Source organism: Urocitellus parryii, chromosome X (assembly GCF_045843805.1).
Source record: "Urocitellus parryii isolate mUroPar1 chromosome X, mUroPar1.hap1, whole genome shotgun sequence".
In the NCBI taxonomy this organism is placed as follows: Eukaryota; Metazoa; Chordata; class Mammalia; order Rodentia; family Sciuridae; genus Urocitellus; species Urocitellus parryii.
In genome coordinates this window covers 79,070,465-79,079,624 of record NC_135547.1, presented here as the reverse complement: position 1 = coordinate 79,079,624, position 9,160 = coordinate 79,070,465, and the positions used below count along the sequence as shown (strand labels likewise).

Sequence of the window (9,160 nt, the reverse complement as noted above, 5' to 3'; positions counted from 1 at the left end):
TATCTTATTCTTGGATAGGCAGAAATAATATTGTCAAAATGACCATACTATCAAAAGCACTATAAAGATTCAGTGCAATCCCAATCAAGACCCCAATGACATTCCTCATAGAAATGGAAAAAGCACTCATGAAATTCATCTGGAAAAGTAAGAGACCCAGAATAGCCAAAGCAATCCTTAGCAAGAAGAGTGAAGCAGGTGGTATCACTAAACTATACCACAGACCTTAAACTATACTACAGAGCAGCAGTAACAAAAACAGCATGGTACTGACACCAAAATAGACCTGTAGACCAATAATACAGAATAGAGGACACAGAGACAAACACACATAATTATAGTTATCTCATATTAGACAAAGATGCCAAAAACACATATTGGAGAAAAGATAGCCTCTTCAAAAAATGGTGCTAGGAAAACTGGAAATCTACATGTAACAAAATGAAATTAAACCTCGATCTATTACCATGCACAAAACTAAACTCAAAGTGGATCAAGGACCTAAGAATTAAACCAGAGACCTTGCACCTAATGAAAGAAAAAGTAGGCCCAAATCTCCATCCTGTCGGATTAGGTTCCAACTTCCTTAATAAGACTCGTATAGTGCAAGAATTAAAACCCAGAATCAATAAATGGGACGGATTCAAACTAAAAAGCTTCTTTTCAGCAAAAGAAACAATCAGAAAGGTGAATAGAGAGCCTACAGGATGGGAGCAAATCTTTACCACAAGCACATCAGATAGAGCACTAATCTCTAGGATATATAAAGCACTCAGAAACCTTAACACCAAAAAAAAATCAAATAACCCAATCAATAAATGGGCCAAGGAACTGAAGACACACTTCTCAGTAGAGAGTCGATCAATCAACAAATATATGAAAAAATGTTCAAATCTCTAGCAATTAGAGAAACGCAAATCAAAACTACTCTAAGATTCCATCTCACTCCAGTCAGAATGGCAGCTATTAAGAATACAAACAACAATAAGTGTTGGCGAGGATGTGGGGGAAAAGATACACTCATGCATTGCTGGTGGGACTGCAAGTTGGTGCAGCCAATATGGAAAGCAGTATGGAGATTCCTTGGAAATCTGGGAATGGAACCACCATTTGACCCAGCTATCCCACTCCTCGGTCAATACCCAAAGGACTTAAAAACAGCATACTACAGGGACACAGCCACATCAATGTTTACAGCAGCACAATTCACAATAGCTAAATTGTGGAACCAACCTAGATGCCCTTCAGTAGAGGAATGGATAAAAAAAATGTGGCATATATTTACAATGGAATATTACTCAGCAATAAAACAGAATAAAATCATGGCATTTGCAGGTAAATGGATGGAGTTAGAGAAGATAATGCTAAGTGAAGTTAGCCAACCCCCCCAAAACAAATCCCAAATGTTTTCTCTGATATAAGGAGGCTGATTCATAGTGGGGTTGGGAGGGGGAGCATGGGAGGATTAGATGAACTCTAGATAGGGTAAAGGGGAGGGAGGGGAAGGGAAGGGATTGGGGGTAGGAAAGATGGTGGAATGAGATGAACATCATTATCCTAAGTGCATGTATGAAGACATGAATGGTGTGAGTGGACATAAAAAGCTGGTGCTTGTATTAAATAAATCAGATCTAATATCAAGGGAGAATTTGGAGAGCTGGCTAAATTATTTGAAGAAAGAATTGCCAACAGTGGTGTTTAAAGCCTCAACATACCTGAAGGACAAAGGGAAGATAACCAAGATGAAGAAGAAAGCTGTTCCACTCAAACATAAAGTGTGCTTTGGCAAAGAATGCCTCTTGAAACTTCTTGGAGGTTTTCAGGAGACTTATGGCAGAGCTATTCACGTTGGAGTAATTGGTTTCCCAAATGTAGGCAAGAGCAGCATCATTAACAGCTTAAAAAAAGAGCGGATATGTAATGTTGGTGTTTCCATGGGTCTTACAAGGAACATGCAGATTGTTCACTTGGACAAACAGATCACAATCATAGATAGTCCAAGTTTGTTGGTGTCACCACTTAACTCCTTAACTGCACTTGCTCTGCGGAGTCCAGCAAGTATTGAAACAGTAAAATCAATGGAGGCTGCCAGTGCCATCCTGTCCCAGGCTGATGCTCGACAGGTTGTACTGCATTATACTGTCCCAGACTATAAGAATTCTCTGGAATTGTTTACTAAACTTGCTCAGAGGAGAGGTCTGCACCAAAAAGGTGGAAGCCCAAATGTTGAACGTGCTGCCAAACTACTGTGGTCTGAGTGGACAGGTGCCTCATTAAGTTACTATTGTCATCCCCCAACTTCCTGGACTCCTCCTCCACATTTTAATGAAAGTATTGTGGCAGGCATGAAAAGGGGCTTAAATCTTGAGGAACTGGAAAAGAGCAATGCACATAGCATAGAAGCCATCAAGGGCCCTCGTTTAGCCAAGAGCATACTTTTCCAGTCTTCGGGTCTGACAAATGGAGTAATAGAGGAAAAGGACATACCTGAAGAATTACCAAGACAGAGAGAAAGAAAACAGGAGGAGGGGAAGGACAATAAAAACATGGTCAGTGAGGAAGAGATTGTTGACTGTGAAAAAGCTGATGAAAAGATCTCAGACATGCCTCCTATAGAAGAGAAAAGAGAGCCACCACCACCTGAAGAATCTACAGCAGGTGAATCTGCAAGCTCTTTAAACTTGGATAAAATGACTCAAGAAGATGATGCTTATGATTTCAGCATAGATTATGTATAACAGAAACTTGTCCTTTTATAAGGATTTCCTTAACATCTTAAGCAAACTATCAAAATGTTCTGTGTATAATGTGCCAGTTTAGCCATGACAAAGTGTAAATTTTGTGAATATGTGTTATGATGTATACATTAATACAAATACAGTTTTAAAAATAAAAAAAACAGAGTATGAAAAATTGTGTTCTATATGTGCAATATGAACTGTAATGCATTCTACTATCATATATATAACAAAATGGAATAAAAAATTATTTAATTAATTAAAAAAAGTAAATCCTGCCATCTGCAAAAACATGGATGAACCTAGAAGACATTATGCTCAATGAAACAAACCAGACACAGAAAGACAAATACTGAATGGTCTTGCTTATGTGTGGATATGAAAAATATTGAACATTGAAATAATGAAATATTAAAATATTGAACTCAGAATCTCTGGAGCTATAGCTCAGTGGTAGAGCACTTGCCTAGCATGTGTGAGGCACTGGGTTTGATCCCTAGCACCACATATAAAATAACTAAATGAAATAAAGATCCATCAACAACTAAAAGAATATTTTAAAAAATATTGAACTCATAAAATCAGGGGGTAGAATAGTGGTTGCCTGGGAGTATGGGGTGGAAGAAATGGGAAGATGTTGGTCAGAGGGTAAGAAGTTTCAGGTGAACAGATTGCATAAATTTTGAAAATCTAATTTACAACATTATGACTATAATTAATAACCATGTATTGTATTCTTGATAATTGCTAAGAGAATAGGTCTTAAATGTTCTCTCCTAGAGAGTGGAATAACTATGTGAAGTGATAAATAAATTATTTTGATTGTGGTAATCAATGGCACGCCATATATATGTATCAAAGTATCACATTGTACACTGTAAATCTGTCTAATTTTTACTTGTCAATTATACCTCAATAAATACAAGGGGGAAAAGTAACTGTTAGATGCCCTGGGTTGGAGAAGAACCAACTTGCTCTCAAAAACAAAATGATCTCTAACCCCTCCCCAAGTACACAATTATGTAGATTATTAAACTTTCAGAACAACACTGTAGTATTAGTATTATTATCTTCATTTCTATAATTGAGAAAATGAAGGCATAAAGGAGGCAATGAGTCATTTCCAAGCTTGTATAGCTGCTTATGGTAGTACCAGTACTCAAACCCAACTTTCCAATTCTGTGTTTGTCTTTACCACCACAAATCATCACCTCCATTCAAGTTCTAGAAATCTGTTAATCTGACCAATTTAATTGAAAGAGGCAGAGTGAACCTGCCATAGAAGTGTCATACCATTTGGTTTTCTGTCGAAATAACAATAACAACATGTAAGAACAGAATTTTGCAGGAAAGTATAAGTAGTGAGAACTTTTGCTTACGTGAGAACTTTCTGCCCTTCTACATTTGCACTGAAAACTGAAAACGGATCTACACTGTTTTCATTGGAAACAAGTAGGCAATACAAAGAAAATTTGGATCTTCAGTTAAGGCTAATGTTTTAAATGAATAAAAAATCTTTGCTATGTCAAAAAAATAATATTTCCAGACATTAGGAGAAATTGTCCACATTTTGCGCTAATCTGTTTGCACTCGACCATTGGGCCTTGCATTAAAGTTGTGTTTCTCTTACCTAACAGTTTATTGAACTGCAAGCTCCTTAAGAGCAGAAAGGGCATTGTCCTCATTTGGGTCCCCTATGATGGGATTTTGCCTTGAACTTTGCACATAATAGACACTAGATAAATAACTGCTGTTCAGTGAATCAGTCAGCTCTCTTATTGGAAACAATTTAAATCAATGATTTCCATTTTTGTTAAGTGAAATGAGAAAGCCATCTTGCTCCTACCATAGTATAAAAATCAACCATAGAGTGAAAGTAACTTTGAAAATCTAAGTAGACAGCTAAAATCTTTAGCAACACTCACTAAATGACACTTGTGATCTTCAAAAGTCTCTGCCTTTTTAAATTTCTCTCTTTATGTAAGAAAAATAAAGTTATATCAAAAAGTCAAATATAAATAAAAGTTGTAAATTGAGAAAACTCTTGTGAAAAAAATCAAGCAGCTCCAGATGTTAATGATCATTTGTGATCTGCACACTAATAATAATAACTGATCACATTATCAGTAAAATGGCATTAACTTAATCTGTACAAATAATGAAACTGAGTCTGAGTTAATTTTAGGAGCTTGCTTAAGTCACAAGGGATCTGAATTCCCAATTGACTAACTGGTATTGACTAATAACAGACCCATTGATCTTGATTAACCAAGTTATACTCCTCTCAAAGTCTTGATTGAGGTTTTCTACACCTGGGTAAAAGGCACCATGTGGAGAAATTGGCCCTAATATAATTCATGAGATAAGGATTTGTCTTTAAAGAAAAATGTGTCCTTGTAAATTGGTACAGGCAATTTGGAAAGCATAATGGAGATTCTTAATAGACAAGGAATAGAGCCACCACCATATAATCCAGCTATCCTACTCCTTGGTGCAAAATCTAAAACTCAGCATGTCATAGTAGCACATGAATACCAGTGTTTATAGCAGTGCAACTCAGCAATAACCAAGTTTTGGATCCAGCCTAGGTGCCCATCAACACATGAATGGATAAAGAAAATGTGGTACATATATCCACTGAAGTTTTATTCAGTCATAAAGAATGAAACCATATCATTTGTTGGTAAATGAATGGAAATAGAGAATATTGTGCTAAGTGAAATAAGGCAGACCCAGAAACTCAAGGGCCAAATGTTTTCTCTCAGATGTGGAAGCCAAAGAGAGAGAGGAAGAAAAGAAATTTAAAAAGGGATCTCACAAAAATAGAAGGAAGACCAATAGAGGGAAGGAAAGGGATAGAAGGGAAGAGGAAGGAGGGTAGAGAATTGGAAATTACCGAGGTACAAAATCTACCATATTATGCTGCCCATGTATGAACATACTGCAATGACTCCCATTTACGTATTAATTATAATGCACTAATTGAAATAATATTAATAATAATAACACAAGGGAAATCAGTCGAGAAAAGCAAGAGGATTGGGGGAGGGAGGAAAGATGGGAAAGGGAAGGCACTGGGGAATGAGACTGATGAAATTATGTGCATGAATGAATATGGCATAATGAATCCCCCTAGTATGTATAAATATAATGTACCAATAAAAATACTAAAAAAGAAAAATGTGCCCTGATTGTATTGAGATTCTAACTTTAAATTATAAGCAGTTAGAAAATCCTCAATTAAAAAAAGAGACCAATAGATTTTTGAGTTTAAAAGTATGTTTACTAGAGGTACTTAGTTTCTGATCTGATGCTAGTTTTTTCAATGCAGGGTACTATTCGTACCTTTTCATTTGTACTGAGAATTGTTATTAACATTTTATCAGAAAATGGCCTGTTTTTCTCCCTATAATGCTCTCATTTGAAAAAAAATTTTCCTGCATTCTTGAGTATTCTGCTTTTAAATTTGCCATTTGGTTCCAATTCTTCCTATTATGGAAGCCATCTCTGGTTTTGTAATGAAAGGCATTGAAAATGTGATTTGATTAACAAATGTAGTTTCTGGTAAGGCGGATTTTATTTAAAGTAAATATATTTAAATCACAGGTTAGGAAGACTTGATTTTATAGAACCATAAAATATTGGCATTGGAAGGGAAATTAGAGGTCATTGAGACCAACTCTCTATCTGACTCATGAATCAGATTATTAACTACAACGTCCCTGACATTTTTCTTGGAAAAGTGCTTTCTTGTTGTTTGCTATAGCCTTAATGCAGGTTCTTCAACTCAGCAGTAGATGTAGGCTTCATTTTAGAAGGTACACACTAATAAACTTTAAAGCAATGACTCATTTTTTTACTCTTTTCAGATTAATTTTGCATCTATATAAGGAAATTGAATAATGATTTTATTATTTGCCAAAGCTAATTGAAGTAGATACTTGTGAGGTCATTGGGAGGAAAGCAATCTACTATTCAGCAGGTTAATTATAAATATTAGTGAGGGTTCTTTTTTGCCAGACTGTATTTAAAAAGACAATTTAGGTGTTTCATGTTAACAAAAACAACCAACTTACTATGAAAATTTTCCTTTGCTAAAACATATATAATTATTTAAACAAGATGTGAATATGAACTCTCAAATTGTTTACCTAGTGATAAGTATGTGTGTAGTGACCGTAATTTTAAATAAAAATCAAGTCCCCTGTCATCCAAAAAACTAAAAATATTTTATGTAAAGAGCCCAGTTTTCATCTTTAATTTCCTATTTGTACACTTGAAGAAAAAGACTAGCGTTTTTTTTCTAGTTTTAAAAAATGTTCTCAATTAAAAATGAATTTTTGTAATGGGAGAAGATGTCCCTTCTTTATCTGTATGAGAAGATTCCTGGCATTAAAACTTGATCCATCACTATGGGTGTCTAAATCCAGGTGTTTGTGAGGTTTCTATTCATTTTCCAGTGAAATGCTGAAAACCTCAACAGCAAGACTACATTGGTAAAATATTGATCATTGACAAACATTTTCTGGGTGCTTGTTTTATACCAACTGCTGTGCTAGGTTCTGGGGATATAAAGAAGATTTCAACCCAGATCCAGTTTCTAACCTTGAGTCTAGTGAAGAAGACAGGGATGTTAAAAAAAAGCAGTCATAACACAATATTTTATAACAGAGGATTGTACAACACATAGAGAACAAATTCCCTACCTCTGCCTTAGGAAGTCAGGAAAGTCTTCACAAAGGAATTGTGAATTTGACTGATGGATAAATAGGAATTCATCTGGCAGAGAGAATGGGAAGGGCATTCCAAGCAAAGAGAATAAAATGTAAAAAGGCATGGATACATGACTGAGCATGGCATATTAGGGAAAATTTAAGAAGGTTAGTATGATTGGAGGAAACTTGTATGGGAATTAAATGGTGAGAGATGAGTCTTAAAAGATGCATTGGAGGATGCATTTCCTGTAGGTATTGAGATGCCATTAATGGTTTTTTACCAAGGGAATAGTAGGATCAGTTTGTGTTTTTTAAGATCACACCAGCTATGACATGAAAAATTAAGTAGGGTTAACAAGACTGAAGTAGAGAATCTAGTGACACTTTAACACAAGGCCATGAATGAGGGTTTGACTTAAAGCAGTGACAATAGAAGAAAAAAGGAAGGAGGCATATTCAGGAGAGATTTTTGTGATAGAGTGGATTTGGATATGGGAGACAACAGAGGCAAAGATGATTCTGAATTTTCCAGAGAAGAGAATGGAATTGTGATTAAGGTAACAAATTCAGTTTGAAATGCCTGTCGGATATGTTGGTATGTTTATTTAGATTAAAAATGTATTCCTTGGGCTGGGGATGTGGCTCAAGCGGTAGCATGCTTGCCTTGCATGCGCAGGGCGCTGGGTTCGATCCTCAGCACCACATACAAATAAAATAAAGATGTTGTGTCTACCAAAATTAAAAAATAAATATTAAAAAATTCTCTCTCTCTCTCTCTCTCTCTCTCTCTCTCTCTCTCTCTCTCTCTCTCTCAAAATGTATTCCAGATAATGTTATGGCAGGATGATGCTTGTGGACATTGATGTATCATTAAGTTTTGGCTAGGACTGACTACTAAACAATATCTGAAAGTGAAATGGAACCATATGCTCCTGTGTGAAGTTACTTTGTAAACCTTGTTGATCGGCTGAGAAAACTTTTCTAAATTATTCTACCCTAGATAATTAGAAACTATCATTTCTATTCCACATGAGTCTCAGGATGCATTCAATTCACATCCATTGTGCTTATCAGATAAGTTCCTAGTTTCTTTTTTTAATATTTTTTAGTTGTTGATGGACCTTTGTTTTATTTATTTTTATGTGGTGCTGAGAATCAAACCCAGTGCCTCACGCAAGCTAGGCAAGCATGATACCACTGAGCCACAACCCCAGTCCTAAGTTCCTACTTTCTAGGCCAGGCATTGTGTTAGATGTTGAGTGTGGCAAGCTGAGAAAGCTTTAGTCTCAGTCCCTCAAGTGCTCAGGGGCTGATTATATGTATGCAGACAACTTTCTAGGATTCCCTCAAACATTGAAGTCATCTCCCAATCAACCTAGAGTTTAACTCAGATTTAGAGGTAGGATGAGTAAGATTTGAAAAGTAGAGATCATTGAATTTCTAACTTAAGGTGATGCCAACATGAAATTTTTATACACAGAAACTTCATGATGAAGTGTCTAATTTGACCACAAGAAGTGGACTATTGGTCTGAACTTAGAAATATTTGTGTCATATAGATTTTGCCTTCATTTTGGGCAAATACAATTCTACTTATAATAGCTAAAAATCAAGGTCATTAAGGCACTTATAGCTACCACACTGATATTTTAACATTCCTTATTTTTTGCTGTGTGTTTGAGAAATACAAGGATTGATATCAAAGAG

At 35.7% G+C, this 9,160-nt stretch overlaps 1 pseudogene; it reads left to right on the top strand.

The window, feature by feature from the left end:
• The first annotated feature begins 1,577 nt into the window (after positions 1-1,577).
• LOC144250689 (guanine nucleotide-binding protein-like 3 pseudogene) lies at positions 1,578-2,742 on the top strand (annotated as a pseudogene).
• Positions 2,743-9,160: the final 6,418 nt, after the last annotated feature.